Source organism: Argopecten irradians, chromosome 15 (genome assembly GCF_041381155.1).
Source record: "Argopecten irradians isolate NY chromosome 15, Ai_NY, whole genome shotgun sequence".
NCBI classification, from domain to species: domain Eukaryota; kingdom Metazoa; phylum Mollusca; class Bivalvia; order Pectinida; family Pectinidae; genus Argopecten; species Argopecten irradians.
The window spans coordinates 6,048,677-6,071,464 of record NC_091148.1 but is presented as its reverse complement, the minus strand read 5'-3'; the positions used below and the strand labels follow the sequence as shown (position 1 = coordinate 6,071,464).

The window sequence follows — 22,788 nt, the reverse complement described above, 5'->3', positions numbered from 1 at the left end:
ACACAATGTAAATATTTTTTAGCTTTCATAGTTCATGACAGCTGTTTAACGATACGTAGAGGTAATTTATATATTTATATCAAATAATTAATTAAACATTAGAACAAGTAGTTCTGATTAAATGATATATACGATAGAATGCATTATTTTGTGTAAATAACAGCCCGGCTAGCTCAGTCGGTAGAGCACGAGACTCTTAATCTCGGGGTCGTGGGTTCGAGCCCCACGTTGGGCGTTTATTTTTTCTCCCTTGACCAATTGATCAAAATATGTAGTCTAAAATGATTGAAATCAAATATTCGCATATGGCTTAAGTCGTAAACATTAAATTATATTTTTTCTTCTAAATTTAAAAATTTCATATAAGAGTTATCTCCCTTAGCACACTCAATGTGAAGCTGCTGTTATATTACTTTAATGGTTAAACGTCGGTCAATTTAATATAAAAAATAGACTCTTCCATTTGCCAACGTTATCAACAGTGTCTGTCTTTGATTATATTTACTTATTTTCGCATTTTAATTCAAAATTAATGTGATGTCTTCATAAATGTAAAATGGTTAAATACCACCTAACTTAACTTTTTTAATATTTATAATATAAATATATATCAAACACGGAAACAGGACGGTCAATAAAAGCTAAGACAATTTGAAATCTACGCGTTGTCGACATTACTTTATCCTAAAAGATGATTAATTTTGGGATGTCATCATATCTCGTTGATATAGTCCTTTGACACCACCTAACTATTGGGCCTAAGATGAGCGTTTGACCGGACACAATATAGTCTATATAAAAGAGTGGTAGTTTCTGCTCCTGTTATGTCAGTATTAAATGACCGGGTAACAGGGTGGGATGTGCTGTTTGAAATCTTTGGCAGGATGCTGTCGTGTTAAAGCACTACAGAAATAATATTGACCCCAAAATTTCAAGGATGCCCCACAGCCTTTCGAAAACATATACATTATTTACATCGAACTCTACTTTTAAAAAGCTGTTAAAATGACGTTAATTAATCAAACAAACAAATTGATCTGCTGCCAATTTTATAGTGTTGTCTCACTGAAGCATACTGTCAAAGAAAATCAAACACCACATCCGGTCACACTTTGCACTACTAAAGGCATTCTCTCTTTCTGCTGTCTGTTACGCAAGGACAGAAATTACCACTATAATAGAATAGAGTGTGTTTCGGACACATGCATGTAAGAAATGATATTGAACTTTTATTTCATTAAATTTTTACTTGAATGTTGTATAATAATTGTGACTCTAAACGTTTATATAATTATTTTCTTAGTCCCGACTTTGATTAGTGAAAAGTTTAAATCTATATTAGAAGATTAAACGATGACTCCAATACGATTTCAGTCAGTTCACCCCATGGTGCATGATGACGTATTTATTCCATTGATAAGCAAAAGTTTTACATTTCAATCATATAAGACAAATAACGTCATTTTGTAGATAGCGTTGACTTATCAACATGCTGCGTTTCAAATGACTGATTTCTTCCTCAAATATATTCTTATTCTTTCTCTGAAATTTGTCAAAAGAATTTGCAGACTTTGTTTGAAATATGTATTTCACTGTTAATTTAAATTCATTGATGTTTGGAGCGGGGAATTACACATTGTTTTTAGATAAACCCATAAAAATTCTTCAGGATTAAGTCCAGACGAGTGAGAAGGTCATTCGATGTTTGATGGTATTGAGATAAAATTGAATGTATCGAACAACTTCTCTAAAATAATAACTGATTGCTGTGAGGGGTGTCGCTCAGTCTTGCTAAAATCATGCTACTTCTAATCTGATCCCTCTGTGAACAAACCTGTGGATAAACGTCTTCAATAGATCCATATACCACTCCGTAGTATAATCTGATACTACAGTAACAGTATCGGCTTTTAAAAATCATAGTCCTATTATCTAAAAGTGCTGATACTACTAAGAGCTGCCAAACAGTTACTGTTTGGCTATGTTATGGCTTTTCTGCGTGAAAAGCAGGCTTGTCTATTCACCAGAAACACATATTCTGTTTATGTCCTTGCCCGTTAAAGGCCCATTACCTTTCCGGAGCAAAATATAAAGGTTTCTTAAAAAAACATTAATAACACCAGAAAATGCATACCGATGATCTAAAATAAGGTTACGACACCAAACATATGCAAGATTGCCTGCGTAATATATGAAAACAGCGGAGAGTCAATTCGCTGTTTTGCCGTCTGGCGCAGTGATATTCAACTACCGCGCGGTATTTAGGACGACGGCGGGAAACATAATACGACCCGCGTTATGAAAATAAACATTTTATTTATTTTAATCAAATCGTTCAGAAGGTGATGATAAATGTAGTATTAACGGTAAGTTAATAATTTTTAGGACTCTACAAAATTATCGATCCTGTTTTACATTCCCATTTTAAAAATTAAAAGCCGTTTCGGAAAGGTAGTGGGCCTTTAAGCATAAAATGGGTTTTTATTAGAATACCAAATGAAACCCGTAAGTTCTCTTGTGTTCATTCATTTTTGTTGTAAATACAATACGAGAGGAAATGTCAGTATATTTAGGTGCTGCGTAATTGATATAGTGTAATGTTTTAGTTTTAAGTCTATCAACAGATGAGAGTGCCATCCAACTTCCTGAATACTCATTTTGTCGATTCCATCGGTGTTTCGTCCATGATTCTCAGATATTTGTTAATAGTGGCATTATTTCTTGTACTCTTTCCGTTCAGACTTCCATCCTGTTCAAGGGGAACCCAAATGCTACTTTTTATTTCAATGATATAGACCTATAAAAAGGGCATGAGTTCTACAATACAAGTAGACACAACACGAACATACCGCAGTCTCCCAAAACACGCACCTCGCACTTCACACACGCTGCACACGGCATGTATGGGAGGCCGTCCTTACATGACCATAACTGTTTATAGGACGTTAATTTTTGAGATAAGAAAACAAACATTTGTATTGTGGGAATCATTATGGGATCATGTAAGACCTCCATTTTTCCTCTCTTTCCTTGATTATCATTTCCACCCCTTTGTCGCCAATATTCCTGATTGACTTTATATCATCAAATGTTGCAGTATTGCCATTATTCGCCTTTTAGTTGATGTGTGACAAAACTTGGTAATCAATCAAATATGTGAAATTAACCCCAATGTGGGGAAAATCGTTCGTAGATAGAGAAGAGAAAATTTGGCTAATAACCCACAGAATTTTTTGTATAAATACAGGGTATGGTGTTTTCTTTCATACCTACACGTGTAATACTGGCTGGTCTAGGGCAATACACTCATGTCGCCTGAGGCTGTATTGCATGGCTACCCATGCAATAAAGCCTCGTGACGTCACGGCGTCAACAAAATCTCTATTTCCTCGGTAAAATTCCCCATTTTTTTCACAAAATCGACTGGTTTTACTATAAAAGATGCAAGCAACGGAATTTGTGTTGAAAACATCACGTAATTTTTCATGTATGGAAATTGACTTCCAGTCGTGGATTTCTTCGAATTTATTTCAAAATGGCGGGATATTATAGTTGTGAAATTGCAGTAAAACGTCGTGGTATGAAAGAAAAATATTCTTTCATAAGTGGATATGAAGGATCCGGATATTCTACCCTTGGGATCACAAAATGTTGCAAAACCCTCGGCAAGCCTCGGGTTTTACTACATTTTGTGACCCTCGGGTAGAATATCCCTATCCTTCATATCCACATATGAAAGAGTCTTATAATATTTACCCTTTTGAAATAGTTGGGTTCTTTCTATGATAGCTTTATATTCTTTTGTACTTTCTTTATATAGTATCTGTGGTATGTAGCTTTAACATTCCCTATACATTGTACATACCGGTCGATGGAAGATCACCTAACACCAGTAATGTATATTCGACGACTGAACCAAGAGGTACAGGTAGTGCATATATGTATATAACACCTGTGTATACTCGAGATCGAACGCCCACTAGCTAATTTTGTTTGTCAGAATTACGCATGGCCCGTGATAGCTCAGTTGGTAGAGCGGAGGACTGTAGTGGTTGAGATCAAAGCTATCCTTAGGTCGCTGGTTCGACTCCGGCTCGCGGGATATTTTTATTTTTTCTAACAACAAAATCTGACGACTTTTATTGGTATTTGTTTATTCCCTTATCATTATTTGATAACATTCGTTATCTGTTTTGAAATGGATAAATTCTTTGAAAACGGTCCATGTTAAAAACATTCTCATTTCGTTTTATAGAGGATCTGACAACATCCCATTAGGGTCATGTTCTAGTCACCTTCCATCCTGACTGATTAAATAATGACCTCTCTATGTCTTGACAGAAAATTCACGGAACGAATAGTTTCCAAAGCTGTCAGAATCATTTCATAAATATGTGGTCATTTGACATATTGAAAACAACAGTCATTTGCATAGGCATGCTGTGACGATAAAAATCCTTTCTGCCGTGTAGGTAAGGTGTTCGTAAAAGGCGACTAAATTTAGGATCTTATTTTTTCTCTTTTTAATAAATGACTTTGTTTTCCCTAACGTCTTCCTTGACAACGCCTCACTTTTGGGCATCTGTCGAGCGCTCGCCCTTATGAGATAGGCTCTGGGTTTTGTCCCCTGGACACACCGAATTCTATAAAATTGGTAGTTTTTACAACTGCTTAGCGCTCATCTTACAGTTATTAGTATGGCTGGTTCACCCGTTGGCAGATGACCAGATGGGATGTGTTGCTTGGTGTCTTCGGCAGCAGGTTTCAGAAATATAGCATTACAAAAAGGGCAACAGTCCCGCTATACAATCAGACACAACACGAACATACCGCAGTCTCCCAAATCACGCACCTCGTACTTCACACAAGGCCGTTCATATATAACCCTGGCTGTTAATGGGACGTTAATTTAACCAAACAAACGGAACCACAGATGTGAGCGCTCAACAGAAGGAAAAAAAGTGCGGCGGTGTCAAGAGAGAAGTTAGGATGGATAGAAAATATAAGTCTTAATTCAGTCGCCTTTTACAATCACCTGACTGTTAATAAGACGTTAATTAATTAAACAATACACAACCGTTTTCATATGGGGAACAAAGGTATTTAAACAGAGTACAGGGAAGAGCATCCCCAATGAAACAAATTACACTGATAAAAAACACTGATAAAATGACATTAAATCGTTGTTCACGTAGGTCTGCCATATCAGAAGTAACATTAAAAAATCATGTATTTAAACTGCTGATAATTCCACCAATCATATTGTGACATTAAAGGAAGGTTTTGTCAAATAAGACAGATAAGCTTAGTATCTGATTAGCATAATCTTAACTTTTACACGGACACGTTATTTTAATTTCTACGTGTGACATTTAAATAAAATAGAATTGGGTTTTTTTTTTAATTTTCAAAATATTGTAACTTGTCTGAAATAGACGTCTCCGGGATAACAATATAAGACCGGTGTGTATAAAGGTTCCGGATTATACAGGTATTAATTTCTATAAATAAAAATTTCAACAGGGATCCTGATTAGACAAGGTTACATTGTAACATCTAAGTGCGTACCTGTATACTAATGTCAAACGTCTTTTTCTTCCTCAAAAACTTGATACCGATAGAAAACGAGGTAATCAATATTGTATACTGTATATTGACAATGGGGACAACCTACGTCACCGGAAGTGATATAGGACACACAAAAACAATGAAAAAACGCCCGCTTCAAAATGAAAATGAAAATTTAATTCGCGGGTATTCGTCGAAAATAGCGAACTAAACTACACGCGAATGATAACAAATATACAGTAAACATGGCTAATCAAGGATTTACTAATCTGTACCACGGATATAATCTATAGTTTGACTAGCATGTTTACCTGTGGCTGAGTGCTATCGCAATAGAATGTCGTAGTAAGTGTTATATAGTCTGATATACTCCCACAATGAAATCGATTCCTGTCTTATGTAGACTCCCTTGAAGGCAACAGCTGTTAATTGAATTTACTTTCTCAAGATAAAATTATATATAAATTCCATCGAGACAACGCCTCCATAGCTCAGTGGTTAGAGCACTGGTCTTGTAAACCAGGGGTCGTGAGTTCGATCCTCACTGGGGGCTTCTAATCATACTTTTTGACTATTTGAGAAGTTCATTTAAGCATTGAATTATATGTTTGACATGTGTGAACTACACATTGATTGTCTGCAAAATATGCAAAGACGGAAAAGATCAACTGGGATTTAAAATTTTTGTGCTTACATTTCATATTCATTGTGTGGTTTCTACTTATATAAAAGTGTTCAGGTTAGACCAAGAAAGTCGTGTATAAACGATGTATAGACATTTTGACGGTAATCAGTATATAGACTTCACTTTGTATTGGTTAAAAATGTAAACTTTATTTCTTTTACATTGATTACGAACTATTTTAAACAACTTATGCAAATTACTCTCGATTGCCCGGATATAAGCGAGGAGTGCCCGGAGAAAACCCAAGTCATCGGGCAGGTGACCCCTTACCTTTTCATGTCCTTGCCGGGGATCGAACCCCGGCCTGCTAGGTGAAGGGGGAGCGACATTTTTATCCTTAAAAATAATCTTTCAATGTTCCCAGCAATTAGGACCCCCGGGGTTGGGGCCCCGAAGGCTCCTCACATTTCATTTAATATAAACATTTGAAATCAATATATCACAGACTTTAAAACGCATACATTCAATTTATTTTCATTTGCAATAATAATACAAAGATCATGAGTACAATAGTGTTAACTAGATATCTAAAACAAAGGAACTGCAATCATTAGAAATTAAAGATATATCGCCACCTTTAAACAATGTAATATCTGCAGCAATATACATTTTGAACAACTGATATTTCTTCTGCCGTTTGATAATAATATCTAATGTAATCAATGTATTTTCTAAGTGTATACTTAAAGAAAGTTTTCAAATTCAACTTTTGACATATCACTTACTACTAAGTTGCGCCTTTTAAATATACAGAAACGAACTTCTCCAAAAAAGAAGTTAATGAAATACGGATTAGTAAGGCGAGCGACTTAACCACTACACCACCCGATCACCCTTTGTATTGTTTATTTGTTTAATATTAAATATATAGAAATAAACTGGTTCTGAACATGTTTTTGTTTTTGTGAGGGAGACTTTGGGTTCAGTTCCCTGGCCGATACACACGAATGCCTATAAAAGAGGTAATTTCTACTCCTGCTTAGCGCTCAGCATACTGGGGTTGGAATGACTGGTTCGCCCGTTATGAGTTAAAATGTAACATTCAAACAGGGGCTCAACTGACGACCAAAAGGTGGTGTCAAGGAAGAAGAAATTACTTTATGAAGAGAATAAAAAATAAGGGAATAAATTCAGTCGCCTTTTACTATCATGCAATAGGGGCAGCAGGCAAAATTCGAACGCCCTACAAAGAACAAGGAATTCTAACTCCCTACCTTCAGGGAAGATGTTAGATACTACATATAATGGGTTTTATTTGCATATGTGTACCTGTTAAAACATAGACCTGCAGCAGCCTTGTATCGTTTATTTACGCATTGATGTCACTACTTTAAGTGAAACGGATTTTCACAAAAGTTTGCAAACAAAATTCATAATATTTCATAACCCGATGAAGTTAAAAAATAGTAACATTAACGCTTGTCATTATCTTTAAACTAGATGATACATAAAATACGTTTAAACGTACAATTCCATTGATTTTCCAACGATTTTTTTTTTCTTAATCAATAAGCTTTTTTTTTTTAAAATTATGACCATTTATTATTCTGTTAAATAGAGTACATCAAGTGTTTTCCTTAGAAACCACTCTTCAATCAATATTAATGATGCTCATACACAAGGTTTCTTCATGGCTGTCCTTACATGACTATGGATAGGACGTTAATTTAATCAAAGTCATCATTTGCTGTGTGACATATAAGATTAGCAGAGAAGTTTGAAAATTAAACGTCATTGTATAGTGATTTGAGAAAACAATAATTTGAAAGTGTCCTACAAAATGTATCTACTAAAAAATTGATTTATACATATTATTTAAGACAGCTGTTATCTGTGGTTTGATTCATAAAGATGATTTATGATTACATCACCATCGCCTCCATAGCTCAGTGGTTAGAGCACTGGTCTTGTAAACCAGGGGTCGTGAGTTCGATCCTCACTGGGGGCTTTAACATCTTATATCTGGTATATTGGGACTGGTACGAATTCTTTTAGATTTTTTTTTATAGAGAATGACGCAAAACCTGGTTAGCGATATAAGCATTTGTCCAATACTAAATCAAATTTGCTAATGTATCCTTTTGTTGAGTGAAAGAGATTGAATGAATTGTTCAAGGTCATCGTTGTTTGATTTCGTTTTTCACCGAAACGGAGGGTCCATCCGTCTGTCCCTCGGCCGGCTGTCTGTCTGTAACGCTTGGTATCCGTGCAATAACTGCCACAAGTCTTCAGAGATTTTCTTGTAACTTGGTCACATGGTCAAATGTGCTAAGGGCTCGGATGAGTTCGCTCGGAACTGTCATCGGACCCTATTTGGCGGAATTATGGCCGTTTGAAAAACGAAAATCGCCATTATCGTCGGTTTCCGTTCAATAACTCTCACAAATATTACCGGATTTTCTCGAAACCTGGTAACATGGTAAAATGTCTCGGGGTCTTGGCCAAGTTCGAAAGGCACTTTCATTGGACCCTGTTTGGCGGAGTTATGGGCCTTTAACGAAAGCGGGGGATATAAATTCCACGAATTTGCTTGTTTTTTTTTAAGATTATAACCCGCACTTCATGCACACCACATACATGGGAGGCCGTCCTTACAAGACCATGACAGATATGACGTTATTTTAATCAAACAAAGAAAAATACACCGACTTAGCTCTTACAGTCTTATTAATGTCAAAATTTTAGTTGATAATTTATAAAGAAGTATCAAGTATGTTTTCATAAATAATAAAGTATATGATTATTTGCATCAATAGCTCAGTGGTTAGAGCATGAAAACACTTGAAGAAAATTGGCACATTCGATAATGATCAATGTCTAGTATGTAAATCCGATTAGGAAACATTTACAGAATGTGTTTCTTGAATTTTTCAGAACTTTGTTTTAGCTTTTAGCCTATATTCAAACGTTAACAAAGACACTTTTTCATTTTTTTGTTTGAGTTTTACGGCCCATCGACAACTTAGGTCATTCTGACCTAGGTGGATCAACATAACAGGTTCGAATTCCTTGTGCTATAGGAAATATAACATATCTAGATGGCAAATGAGATCATCCTATCAAATTGAAGAACAATGTTCTACTTCCTTGGTTTAATTGTACAAATGAAAAAAGGACATATACACAGACATGATCACTATAATAATACTTAAATGTACAGCTTTAAACTTAATACGATTTGTAAAACAACTTTTTAGCAACTTTATATACTGTAAGCTTACCTTTGTTTTGTTTCTGAATTCAGTCAACAGTCCCACTATACAAGAAGACACAACATAAATATACCACAGTCTCCCAAAACACGCACCTCGCACAACATACACGCAACACACCGCATACATGGGAGGCCGTCCTTACATGACCATGGCTGTTAATAGGACGTAAATTGATCATACAAAACAAACAAATCTGATGCATGCTGTTTTGACTGTTAATGAGGATTGAGATGCCGTATTTTGTGGAATTTCCTGCATAACTTTGTTAATCTTGTTCTAAAAAAATAAGCAAATTTTTTTTTTAAACATTTATTTACATTGCCTCTGCAGTGACTGCACAGTACCTATATATACATGTAAGCAATATCATGCGCGTTATTCAATTTTTCTGCAATCCAGGGAAAATTATAGGACCATAAATCCCCCCAAGAAGGCAATTTAATGCTTATCTCTCCGTTTTCTGTTATTTTTAAGCCAACCTGTCGTGTACACTACAATCACTTATACTTCCGACGTCATTCGCGGTAAAACAATAAGTCCATGAAAATAAACATAAATCATCAGTACACTTCCAACATTTTGATGAACATGTTTCATCCTTAGGACATTCAATATTTTAAAATCATAACTACAATTATTGTTGCGAATATCATAGAACGATTGGGGTTTCTCATTCCGGTAGCACGCAAGTATGCACAAAAATTATGCAACACGTCATGTCGTTCAGAACGACGTCCCAATACATGTTATACATATCACTACACCAACGGGAGTTATGGGAGAATTATGATCTCATAAATACCTTTTTGGGTTGGTAAGGTTATAGTGTCCGTCCCGAGCATATGGAGATATTATCAAATGACAAAGAAATATTAATTGTTCAAAAATTATATTGATGCAGATAACGTATCGTTAAAAGGTTGTGAGATTTCTTTAATTTAGAATTATTTGAATTCTTATATTCTTGATATCTAATTCTTACTCTCGCATTGTGTTCGAATTAATTCTCGGTAACTTTTTTTCAAATGAAAGAGAATTGAATTATGCTTTGTAATATTAGTGATATATTGATTTCAATTGGGTTTTTTTATTAGATATTTAGATGAAACGTGAGGAACCTTTAGAGCCCAACCTCAAGGGTAACATTAAAAGGTTATTGTTTGAAGAAACACTGGTCTTGTAAACCAGGGGTCGTGGGTTCGATCATCACTGGGGACTTGACAACATAATTTTAGAAACTACCACTATTATAGCCTATGGTGTGTGTCGGGTTCTCGGCCAGGGAACAGAACCCAGAGCGCTCAGACCTCAGAGGTAATGGTAGACAAAACTGGTTCTTGGTATGAACGTGGCAATTCACATACTACTACATAAATCATGCATTTACATCCTTTTTCGGGAAAGAAAGAGAATAAATGAATTCTTTAGAAATAAATCGATGGAAGATGTCTCCTTTTGTTTTATGGTTAGTATTTAGCATACTTCCTTAAGGGTATACGCTCTCTGACAACATGTTTACCAGTTCGCTTGTACGATATATGTTGTATATATTCTAAAATTGATGCTGGTTTATCTAGACCTCTTTTTTCTAATTTACACTCTACAAATGTCTCTTTTATAAATTTTCGCCCTCATCGCCATCCTCAGGTACATAGAAACAAAATCCTCCTTGAACTTCTTGCTATCTATCCTAAAGATATAAAGAAGTTTAAGGTGTATTTATACTGTTTAAATTATACATATTTCCCCCTCAGGGGGACGATATTTTGCAAATGCGTTTTTTTTCTAAGGGTGTGTTTTCCATCTATCGTAATAAGGATTTTGCCCAATTCCTTCAGGTTAGATAATCTGTAAATATTCGTATATCTAAATGAAATGTTTGTTTATTATTTCTTTAAAGATGCTACACCACCGATAGGCCAAAATCAATAGTTAATAATTGACACTAACAAAATTGAAAAACATTAATTAGTTTTTCTTTACGAAATTTCGGTAGTTCTACTCTTAAGACAAGAACTTTTTGAAAATTTATATTTGGCTTTTCTGCATACACAATCAGTTCTAGGTTTTCATTCACAAACAAGAAGACAAAAGCCGAATATACGGCAGCCTAAAAAAAACACGCACCGTACACTACATACACACTACACACCGCATACATAGGAGGCCGCCCTTTATATGAAACTGGCTGTTAATAGGACGTTAAATAATTAAACAATCAGTATTAGTATATAATTTAATATGGGGACAGCGCAAATAAATTCATTCGTAAGGGCAACTACCTTCGTGTGTTAAATGGGTATTGTAGAATTCTTAATTCATAATCATTAGTGTGTAGTAATTAGCATATATTCTGTAGAACTATAATCCAAGTGTAGAATTCTTAGTTAATAGTCATTGGTGTGTAGTAATTGGCGTATAAACTGTAGAACTATATTCTTATATCATTATAGTGTCCAATAAGGGAGGGAATGGGTGTTAGGGGACAGATACAAATAGGTACGCGGTAGATCTCTGAGACTGGAAGTGATTAATGAGTTTTAGGTCTGAAACTTAAACTGTATCTAAGTACCCCGAGCTCTCTGTATCTTAATGTCCCCCTCCCCCCTGGTCAAGTAGAGGTTTGTGAGATATAGGTCCACTCTCTCAGATGCGGGCATTCCGGCATTCGGTATCTAAAATGTCCCTCTCCCTTCTTATATAGATACAAACAATTAGGTCTAGTTTAGATACAGTTATGGGTATAGGGGTATATAAGAAGCAAGTAGGATAGTTGGGGGGGTTCGGTTGGTAGTTTTGAGTTGGGAAGTTTTTAGCGAGGCGGGTAGTTTAGAGTTTGAATAGAGTTGCTGTTTTAGGACTTAAGGATACAACTATATTTGATGTAGATTGTGACTAATGTGTTTATTGTTAATAAACTTGTACATAAAACTTCTGCGAATTGTTGTATCACCTGCCCCCGGAACGCTACAGTATTTTTCAAATAGTGGTAAAAAGGTGCAATCTCTATATGTACAGAAACATCATTCTGAATATGAAGCGAGTTAAACAGCAACAAAATGTATGTTTCAGGGGAATAAACACACACTAGGTGGCATCGAGGGAAAGGAAGCAGAGTAAAGATAAAGTCCTAAATATTGTCGGTCTTAAATCATAACAGATACACACACACTGGGTCACATCGAGGGAAAGGAAGCAGAGTAAAGATAAAGTCCTAAATATTGTCGGTCTTAAATCATAACAGATACACACACACTGGGTCACATAAAGGGAAAGAGAGAGGAGAAATCACAAGATAAAAATAGATAAAAATAAAATAATGAAATGTTCTTAAATCATGACAAATTTAAATCGTATATCTGCTAGTGATAATCCCTTCTTTACTTTCGACATAAATGGAGTGAGACAACTGATTTGCCTGTTTGAAAATGCGAATGGGTCGGGAGTGTTTTTTCAGTTTTTCATCACATGCAGGCCCTGCAGGTAAGCCGTTAGACTTGTACCTGGTGCCCATATAGCATGATCGTAAAAGGCGACTAAATTTGGGATCCTATCTTTTTTATTCTTCCTAACGTCTTCACTTTGGCCTTTGGTTGAGTGTACGCTCCTGTGGGGGAAGGCTCTTGGTTCTGTCCCCTCACCAAAGTCTATAAAAGTTTCTGTCCCTACTTCCTGTTGCTTTGCAGTTTCATTGATATAGTACTATAAAAATGGCAACAATTACACTATTCAAGAAGACACAACACGACAGCTTGCACCTCACACACACTACTCACCGCATACATGCATGGGAGATCGTCCTTAGATGACTCTAGCTGTTAATAGGATGTTAAATAATCAAACAAACAAACAGTATATTTCTTAGCATTCGTTTATTTGATCAAATATTTCATCCGATGGTATTTGGCCTTAAGTAGCAAAGATACAAAATTGGGCCCTGCAGGTAGGGCGTTAGAATTGTACCTGCTGCCCCTATTGCATGATCGTAAAAGGCGACTAAATTTAGGATCTTATCTTTTCTCTTCTTCCTAACTGACTTTATCTTTCCTAGTGCCTCCCTTGGCATCGCCTCACTTTTGGCCTTGAGTTGAGCGTTCGCCCCTGTGAGGCAGGCTCTGGGTTCTGTCCCCTGGCCGAGACACACCAAAGTCTATAAAAGTGGTAGTTTCTGCTCCTGCTTAGCGCTCAAGCCCAAAACACGCACCTCGCACAACATACACTCAACACTACGCATACATGGGAGGCCGTCCTTACATGACCATAGCTGTTAATAGGACGTTAATAAATCAAACAAACAAACAAACAAATATATACCATTGGTTTGCTTATAAAGCGTTTCAGTGAGTTTCAATCAATATCACATTTATTTCCACAAAACGTTGTCTATTCAAAAGAAATTTTATTGATGTTCCTGGGAGAACAGCTGTTATCTATGATTTATGAAGTTGATTAATTACTGGAAGAGTATCGCCTCCATAGCTCAGTGGTTAGAGCACTGGTCTTGTAAACCAGGGGTCGTGAGTTCGATCCTCACTGGGGGCTTCAGAATTCAATTTTTAGTTATTGAAGAAGTACATAATATATATTAAAACACAGTTAGCGTAAATCGTTTTGTTCTTTTTGTGTTGTATTTCGTTGAATGTACAGGATGTACCCATAACTGCTCTATAATTGACCTGTAGCCAGTTTATATTCAGATTTTGGACCGCTGCCAGGTTTATGTGTGACATTTTTTTGGACAGTCACTTATAAACCAGTTACAGGTAAATCCTGATCACAGCTCAAAGGGTCAAGGCACAATTCCAGAAGAGTTTTAAAACACTTTTATAAGAAATACATGTATGTAAACAACATATCATTCACAGACAATATTGACAACAATCAGAATTTCAAGCCGTTAGTATCAATTCCAACTTTGAAAATAAACTTTTTTAAATTCATCCTGCACTGTTTTTAGATGGTAATATTCTTTTAGGACTGAATGTACAATGTTCTTCAGCACACGAGCATGTTCCATGTTGCACGTACATAGCAAATACTGCATTACTGCTGCACCATCAAAATTACATCCAACCAGTTTGTGTGTAAGATCGTCAATTTCGATGTTAGTTTCTTTCAACCCGAAGTTCAAGTATTCCCAATATTCCTGATTATATCAGCCGACTGCAGTAGAACTATACTGACAAATTCTGTATTTGGATACTCAGTTGTAGAAATGTCAGCACCAACACATTCTTTACGTTCAACTATATTTCTGTATATCTTATCCAAAAGTAAAATCTATTTGTTCTCCTGGGTTGTGAAAATGGAAAAAAAACTGCAGTAAGATTGCCTGAAACTTACTGATACGAAGACGCAACAAGAATATACCGCAGTTTCCCAAAATACACACCCGCACTTCACAAACGCAACGCACGGCATGCATGGGAGGCTGTCCTTGCATGACCCTGACTGTTAATAGGACGTTACTTTAATCAAACAAACGAACAAACAAAAGATCAGCAAGGCTGTCCTTCCATTGGACTTCTGGTATCGTATAGTGGTTCGATTATGTGAATTATCTAGGAGGGCTGAAGTTGGTTGCGAGTTCCTAGTTCCTAGTTCCGTTTAAGTTAAACGGAACTCGGGTCTGGTTCCTAGTTCCGTTTAAGTTAAACGGAACTGAGGTCTAGATATCAGATCCGTTTATTTTAGGAAATCTGTGTTATAGATATTAATTCTGTTCTGTATTATGAATGTAAGCTTTAAGTTCGATTCCCGTATATAATATGTAATTGAACATGCAATTAGAGGTAGAAATCCTAATAAACGGAACTCGGCTCGTTGACCAGTATTTTTGTTAAACGGAACTCGGGTCTGGTTCCTAGTTCCGTTTAAGTTAAACGGAACTGAGGTCTAGATATCAGATCCGTTTAAGGAAATCTGTGTTATAGATATTAATTCTGTTCTGTATTATGAATGTAAGCTTTAAGTTCGATTCCCGTATATAATATGTAATTGAACATGCAATTAGAGGTAGAAATCCTAATAAACGGAACTCGGCTCGTTGACCAGTATTTTTGTTAAACGGAACTCGGGTCTGGTTCCTAGTTCCGTTTAAGTTAAACGGAACTCGGGTCTGGTTCCTAGTTCCGTTTAAGTCAAACGGAACTCGGGTCTGGTTGCTAGTTCCGTTTATTAAACGGAACTAGGAACTAGGAACTCGCAACCAACTTCAGCTTTCCAATTATCTATCTCTCAGGTCAGAAGGCTTGGTTGGTTTTAAAACAATGATCGCTTGACAAAAGGTTGTTTTACTCGTTAGATTTTTTTGCAAACAAATATCATTCAGCGGATGTATGTCCATGTGGTTGAAAATGACCAAAAAGAAGAAAAATTGTATTGTTTACATTTTGCAGTTTGATTATTTTGGCGTAAGGTTTATCATCAATATTAATGTGACACTTTAAATCATGTAGTATTTGGTTTTACTGAAATTTCGAATTGGGAGGTTTTCGAAATATTTTATCAAAAAGAATTGATGTCTATGGGGATGACAAAGCGTACAGGACGAGATTTAGGGTGAATCATTAAATGGGCTAAAACATCGTATTAAAAGAAGGAAAATTGAAAGTTGAGGATTCTACAAAACCTTATCAGCTCAAAAGGAAATTGATTTATATTTGTTGAGGAAACAGCTGTCATCTATAGATTGATTCATTAAAAATGATTTACAATTACTTCACCAACGACTCCATAGCTCAGTGGTTAGAGCACTGGTCTTGTAAACCAGGGGTCGTGAGTTCGATCCTCACTGGGGGCTTTAACATTATTTTGGGTATATTTGGACTGATCAGAATTATTTCTAGAAAGTGTAATACCGAAAGGAACGTATTAAAACCCGGTACGTACGGTAAGTAATTTCTCCAATACTGAATCAAATTTGCTAATGTATCTTCCTTGTTGAATTGTACAAGTAGGTCGTCGTTGTTTTTTATTATTGTTAAGATTAACCATAATGCTATACGACGATATAGCTTCATAATCAGTGCCAAATCAGTAGTTGATGTATATCCATATTACGTACTTTTAATAGCCAGGGTCATGTAAGGTCGCCTTCCTATGTATGCGATGTATTGTGTGTATGAATTAAGTGCGTGGTGCGTGTTTTGAGAGACTGCGGTATATTCGTGTTGTCTTCATATGGGGTCTTCAACAGATTTTTGATGGTATAGTGCAACTAGATGAGAATTGTTTTTTAAGATTATTACAATAATAGAAGGAATGTACTATCAACGTATACAATTTGCGAATGTATCCATTGTTGAGGGAAACAGATTAAATAATTCAAGATACCAGAAATCAGCTTTTTTTTAAATTTTGTCTAATCAACTCTTGGTGCACATATCTTATAAAGTAGGTCAAGTATATATCCATTGATAAAGTATATCAATATGTCAATGATAACGCCTTCATAGCTCAGTGGTTAGAGCACTGGTCTTGTAAACCAGGGGTCGTGAGTTCGATCCTCACTGGGGGCTTCCGTACATATTTTACACCCTGTAACTACATTATTTGTTATGATGTTACAAGGCTTTAAAGTTAAATTTCCATCCATGTTACTCACCGTCAAAAGTAAGCAACATTTTGAAAATTACAATATTCACAATGCACAGGTTTTAATTTTACAAGGTGAAATAAAAACTAAAAATGAATTTTGGCAGCACTGACCAAAATCATGATATTTACGTCTACGGTAGAGTTAAATGAGAACACATTCATATTAAGAAGTGAAGATGTTGCCAACAATTTTATTTCATATTTTTAATATTGTTATTAGTATTGAATTATGAATTGGTTTCTCTAGATTACTTTTCACCTAAAAATACATAAAACATAACAAACAAGAAATATACCAGTGCATAAATTCGGTGTTGTTTCAATTTTTTTTAATTTGTTTGTTTGTTTGTTGATTAATTAACGTCCTATTAACAGCTATGTTCATGTAAGGACGGCCTCCCATGTATGCTATGTGTTGCGTGTATGTTGTGGAGGTGCGTGTTTTGGGAGACTGTGGTATATTCATGTAGTGTCTTCTTGTATAGTGGAACTGTTGTCCTTTTTAGGTCATCTGACCTATTGTCATCATGCACCGTCCGTCGTCGTGCGCCGTCCGCCGTGCGTAAACTTTACATTCAAACGACTTCTTCTCAAAAACCAGAAGGCCCAGGGTACTGATATTGGGCCTGTGACATGCTGGGATGAAGGGCTACCAAATTTGTTCAAAATAATGACCTTGATCTTCATTCAAGGTCACAGGGGTCAAATAGGCTAAAATCCTTTATACAACTTCTTATGAATAACTAAGAGGCATGGAACTTGATATTAGACCTGTGGCATGCTGGAATGAAGGGCTACCAAGTTTGTTCCAATGAATGACCTTGATCTTCATTCAAGGTCACGGGGGTCAAATAGGCTAAAATCTTTAAATGACTTCTTCTCAAGAACCAGAAGGCCCAGGGTACTGATATTGGGCCTGTGACATGCTGGGATGAAGGGCTACCAAATTTGTTCAAAATAATGACCTTGATCTTCATTCAAGGTCACAGGGGTCAAATAGGCTAAAATCCTTTATATAACTTCTTATGAATAACTAAGAGGCATAGAGACTTGATATTAGACCTGTGGCATGCTGGAATGAAGGGCTACCAAGTTTGTTCCAATGAATGACCTTGATCTTCATTCAAGGTCACGGGGGTCAAATAGGCTAAAATCTTTAAATGACTTCTTCTCAAGAACCAGAAGGCCCAGGATACTCATATTTGGCCTACAGTATGCTGGGATGAAGGGCTATCAAAAATTTGTTCAAATGAATTGCCTTGATCTTCATTCAAGTTCATGGGGGTCAAAAAGGCTAAAATCTTTAAACAACTTCTTTTCAAGACCCAGAAGGCACATGGTACTGATATTGGGACTGTAGCATGCTGGGATGAAGGGCTACCAAGTTTGTTCAAATGAATTACCTTGACCTTCAATCAAGGTCACAGAGGTCAAATAGGCTAAAATCTTTAAACGACTATGTTGTATTGTACTAATAGTCAGATGACCGTTAAGGCCCATGGGCCTCTTGTTATAGTGTTATATCACTGAAGCATGCCGCCGAAGACACCAAGCAACACACCCGAACCGGTCACATTATACTGACAACGGGCGAACCAGTCGTCCCACTCCATGTATGCTGAGCGCTAAGCAGGAGCAGAAACTATCACTTTTATAGACCTTAAATTAGCCTAGCTGTTAAAGGCCGCGTTAGCGTTTTGTTGAAGAATAATTTATTCTTAAGCGATTGAAACCCTCCAGCGGTTTAATTTGGTCTTCAGATCTAATTCGATGTAAAACATGTCATTGCGAAAAAGTTTGACACAAACATATAAGTTTACCAAGAGGAATCCTTTGAATCTTGATAATGAAACAAAAACATAATGTACATTACCCCGAGGAAATGAAAAACAAAAAAAGCTCTTACACCAACAGCTATGTTTATTTTCTACCAGATAAATTATGCATGTCTAACCTTCCATTTACTCACTCAATACACGCCGAAGAATCGTTTTGATTTATATATACCATAACTGGGCGAAGATTTTCATTTATTATTTCTTCTCTAGTTACCTACTAAAACCATACGTTTTGATGAATGAAGTTGTGAAAATCATTTAAAGGCAAGGGAAAACATGTTTAAAAAATTGCTAAATTTAGGATCTTTTCTTTTCTCTTCTTCCTAACTGACTTTATCCGTCCTAATTTCTCCCTTGTCACCGCCTCACTTTTAGCCTTGAGTTTGAGCGTGCGCCCCTGTGAGGAAGGCTCTGGGTTCTGTCCCCTGCCCGAGACACATCAAAGTCTATAATAGTGGCAGTTTCTGCTCCTGCTTAGCGCTCAACATACAGGGAGTGGGACGACTGGTTCGCCCGTTGTCAGTATAATGTGACCAGGTGGGGTGTGTTGCTTGGTGTCTTCGGCGGCATGATTCAGTGATATAGCACTATAAAAAGGGTAACAGTTCCACTATACAAGAAGATACAACATGAATATACCATAGTCACCGAACACACGCACCCCGCACAATATACACGCAACACACTGCATACATGGGAGGCCGTCCTTACATGACCATAGCTGTTAATAGGACGTTAATTAATCAAACAAACAAACAAGTATAGTGTGACCGGGTTGGGTGTGTTGCTTGGTGTCATCGGCGGCATGCTTCAGTGATATAGCACTATAAAAAGGACAACAGTTCCACTATACAAGAAGACACAACATAAATATACCGCAGTCTCCCAAAACATGCACCTCGCACAACATACACGCAACACACAGCATACATGGGAGGCCGTCCTTACATGACCATAGCTGTTAACAGGACGTTAATTAAATTAAACAAACAAACAAACAAACAAACTGACCTTCCGGGGTCGCATAGTGATTCGATTAGGTGAATTATCAATTCATCAGGTCAAAGGATATGGTTGGTTTTAAAAACAAAGATTATCTGACAAACGTGTCTTTTGCCAATTAATTTTTTCAGTTTACAAACAATAAAGAGAGTATTTCCATGTGCCTGGGGATCGCCTAGAGGCCGAAAATTTGTAAAAGAAGAAACCGTGGTATTGTTTACACTTTGCATTTTGAGTTAGTATTATCATTTTATCAATATTAATGTGGCAACCCTTTCAATCATGTGCTATCTGGTTTCAGATAACTGAAATTGTCGCAAGACCATAAAAGGAGACAAATAAATACCAATGATAAACTAGGTAAGTTAAAGCTGTTTTAAGTGGATTAAGCAATATTCCATCAATATAAACTAATATCCGTTCGCGGCAAATTCGAATTGAGAGGTTTTCGAAATATTTTATTAAAAGAATTAATGTACATGCGGTGACAAAGCTGACAGAATTGAATTGATGGTAAATCATTAAAATGAGCTAAAACATCGTATTAAAAGAAGGAAAATTGAGAAAGGATCCTACAAAACATTGTCTGCTCAAAGGAATTGATTTATATTTGTTGGAGACAGCTGTTATCTCTGGCTGGATTCATAAAGATGATTTATACTTACATCACCATCGCCTCCATAGCTCAGTGGTTAGAGCACTGGTCTTGTAAACCAGGGGTCGTGAGTTCGATCCTCACTGGGGGCTTAAACATCTTATTTTGGGCATATTGGAACTGAATTATTTTAGAATTCTAATACCACAGTAAACGATTCAAAACCTGGCTTGTGATGTTATAAGCGATTTTCCCAATACTGACCATAGGCTAGATCGTCGTTGTTTATTATTTTTGTTTTTTCTCATGTTTTGGGAAGATTTAGCATAAAGCATTAATACGATGATGTAGCTCCAAATCAGTCAAATCATTAGTTGATGCACATCCATAAAACTAGTTATTACCTCCTATTAAAAGCCATGGTCATGTAAGGCCGGCCTTCAATATATGCGGCGTGAAATGTGTATGAAGTGCGCGGTGCATGTTTTGGGAGACTGCGGTATATTCGTGTTGTGTCTTCTGGTATAGTGGTACTGTTCACTGGGGGGAATTAAATGATTCAAGATACCAGAAATCAGCTTTTTTTATTAAATTTTGTCTAATCAACTCTTGGTGCACATATCTTATAAAGTAGGTCAAGTATATATCCATTGATAAAGTATATTCAATATGTCAATGATAACGCCTCCATAGCTCAGTGGTTAGAGCACTGGTCTTGTAAACCAGGGGTCGTGAGTTCGATCCTCACTGGGGGCTTCCGTACATATTTTACACCCTGTTCAGTAACTACTTTATTTGTTATGATGTTACAAGGCTTTAAAGTTAAATGTGCCGTAATTTCCATCCATGTTACTCACCGTCAAAAGTAATCAACATTTTGAAAATTACAATATTCACAATGCACAGCTTTTAATTTTACAAGGTGAAATAAAAACTAAAAATGAATTTTGGCAGCACTGACCAAAATCATATTTACGTCTACGGTAGAGTTAAATGAGAACACATGGTTATATTATATTTCTTACGCTTTGTGAAACGAATTTCTTTATTTCACAATTTTTCACTTCATCAGTCCAAGGCATTAAGATGTATCATGAAACTATCGTATCGCTATCAAGATAGGACTTACTGTTTTGTCTATATTATGTTATGTAAATGTTATCCCTTTGCGACAATAAAATATTGACAACCAGAACTTGCATTGTGTATAATACGCACTTCTAACACACATCATATAGACCATAGCCTATAAAAGTGGTAGTTTCTAATCCTTTTTAGTGTTCAGTATAAAAGGAGTGAGACGACTGGTTCGCCAATTGTCAGTTATCCATTTTAATAATAAATTTGGCTTGGTGCTTCAAATCATTCCTCTATCCCACGTTATAAAGAGACGTTTCCTGAAACATTGCCTTTCACTAGGCCTATACGATCGTATCGTTGTTATAGTCCAGTTGTTGGACTGTACGCTGCACGCTGTCGTTGGCTGGTTATCTTGATCCCTTGATCAGTAATATTGTCAGATAATAAGATTATGTGTAGAGGGATGTGTAAAAATAACTGCCTTTCATTAAATAAATCTTTGATGTTCACAAAATACAGAACCATACTTGTAAAGCTTTTCATTTTGTAGCGATATCTTTGGAGTTTATTTGATTGATAATGATTGAACATAGTATTTTCCTTCACATTTTCCAGTAAGATCTCCACCATGATCAAAATATCGCCTCCATAGCTCAGTGGTTAGAGCACTGGTCTTGTAAACCAGGGGTCATGAGTTCGATCCTCACTGGGGGCTTTGACCTTGATTCTTTGACCGGTGTCGCGGTGACCTAGATTAGTATTACATGTACTTGTTTTTTTGCTAAAACGTTGATATTCATCTGCATGAAAATATATCTTCGCTTTAATTTGAACTTTTGGCTGGCTGAACCGGCTTAGTCTTGGATCTTTTCGTCAATCTATAGACTTCTTTAGGAGGATAAATCCGACAATTCTATTACTATACATATAAATATTGCTATTTCTTTCTTTTGTCGTTTTGTTCAGTTATTATATCTTTAGATTTAAAATCAAGACTGTGTTCCTTATGCGGTAGAAATATGATAGGCCGACTGTCCCTTCAGATTCATAAGCTGTTTAATGTTGGTCCTTAAAAGAACCAATTCCGATTCAATTGATCGTTCATAAAATGTATGCCAAGGACGTTCGGACATGTAGGATAAATGGTTAAGATATTTGTTGGAGTAATTGTACACAAAATGCAGTTATCAATTTAATCAAGTGGTT

At 36.2% G+C, this 22,788-nt stretch overlaps 10 non-coding genes across 10 annotated transcripts; all 10 read left to right on the top strand.

The window, feature by feature from the left end:
• The first annotated feature begins 162 nt into the window (after positions 1 to 162).
• On the top strand, positions 163 to 235 carry Trnak-cuu (transfer RNA lysine (anticodon CUU)). Its single transcript has one exon. It is a non-coding gene; the product is annotated as a tRNA-Lys (tRNA).
• Positions 236 to 4,012: 3,777 nt separating this feature from the next.
• Positions 4,013 to 4,102, top strand: Trnay-gua (transfer RNA tyrosine (anticodon GUA)). The gene is given in 2 exon segments: positions 4,013 to 4,049; positions 4,067 to 4,102. It is a non-coding gene; the product is annotated as a tRNA-Tyr (tRNA).
• Positions 4,103 to 6,048: 1,946 nt separating this feature from the next.
• Positions 6,049 to 6,121, top strand: Trnat-ugu (transfer RNA threonine (anticodon UGU)). The gene has a single exon. It is a non-coding gene; the product is annotated as a tRNA-Thr (tRNA).
• Positions 6,122 to 8,128: 2,007 nt separating this feature from the next.
• Positions 8,129 to 8,201, top strand: Trnat-ugu (transfer RNA threonine (anticodon UGU)). Its single transcript has one exon. It is a non-coding gene; the product is annotated as a tRNA-Thr (tRNA).
• A 5,736-nt stretch (positions 8,202 to 13,937) lies between these two features.
• Positions 13,938 to 14,010, top strand: Trnat-ugu (transfer RNA threonine (anticodon UGU)). The gene has a single exon. It is a non-coding gene; the product is annotated as a tRNA-Thr (tRNA).
• Positions 14,011 to 16,197: 2,187 nt separating this feature from the next.
• On the top strand, positions 16,198 to 16,270 carry Trnat-ugu (transfer RNA threonine (anticodon UGU)). Its single transcript has one exon. It is a non-coding gene; the product is annotated as a tRNA-Thr (tRNA).
• A 645-nt stretch (positions 16,271 to 16,915) lies between these two features.
• Positions 16,916 to 16,988, top strand: Trnat-ugu (transfer RNA threonine (anticodon UGU)). The gene has a single exon. It is a non-coding gene; the product is annotated as a tRNA-Thr (tRNA).
• A 3,593-nt stretch (positions 16,989 to 20,581) lies between these two features.
• Positions 20,582 to 20,654, top strand: Trnat-ugu (transfer RNA threonine (anticodon UGU)). The gene has a single exon. It is a non-coding gene; the product is annotated as a tRNA-Thr (tRNA).
• A 531-nt stretch (positions 20,655 to 21,185) lies between these two features.
• On the top strand, positions 21,186 to 21,258 carry Trnat-ugu (transfer RNA threonine (anticodon UGU)). The gene has a single exon. It is a non-coding gene; the product is annotated as a tRNA-Thr (tRNA).
• A 966-nt stretch (positions 21,259 to 22,224) lies between these two features.
• Positions 22,225 to 22,297, top strand: Trnat-ugu (transfer RNA threonine (anticodon UGU)). Its single transcript has one exon. It is a non-coding gene; the product is annotated as a tRNA-Thr (tRNA).
• The last annotated feature ends 491 nt before the right edge of the window (positions 22,298 to 22,788 follow it).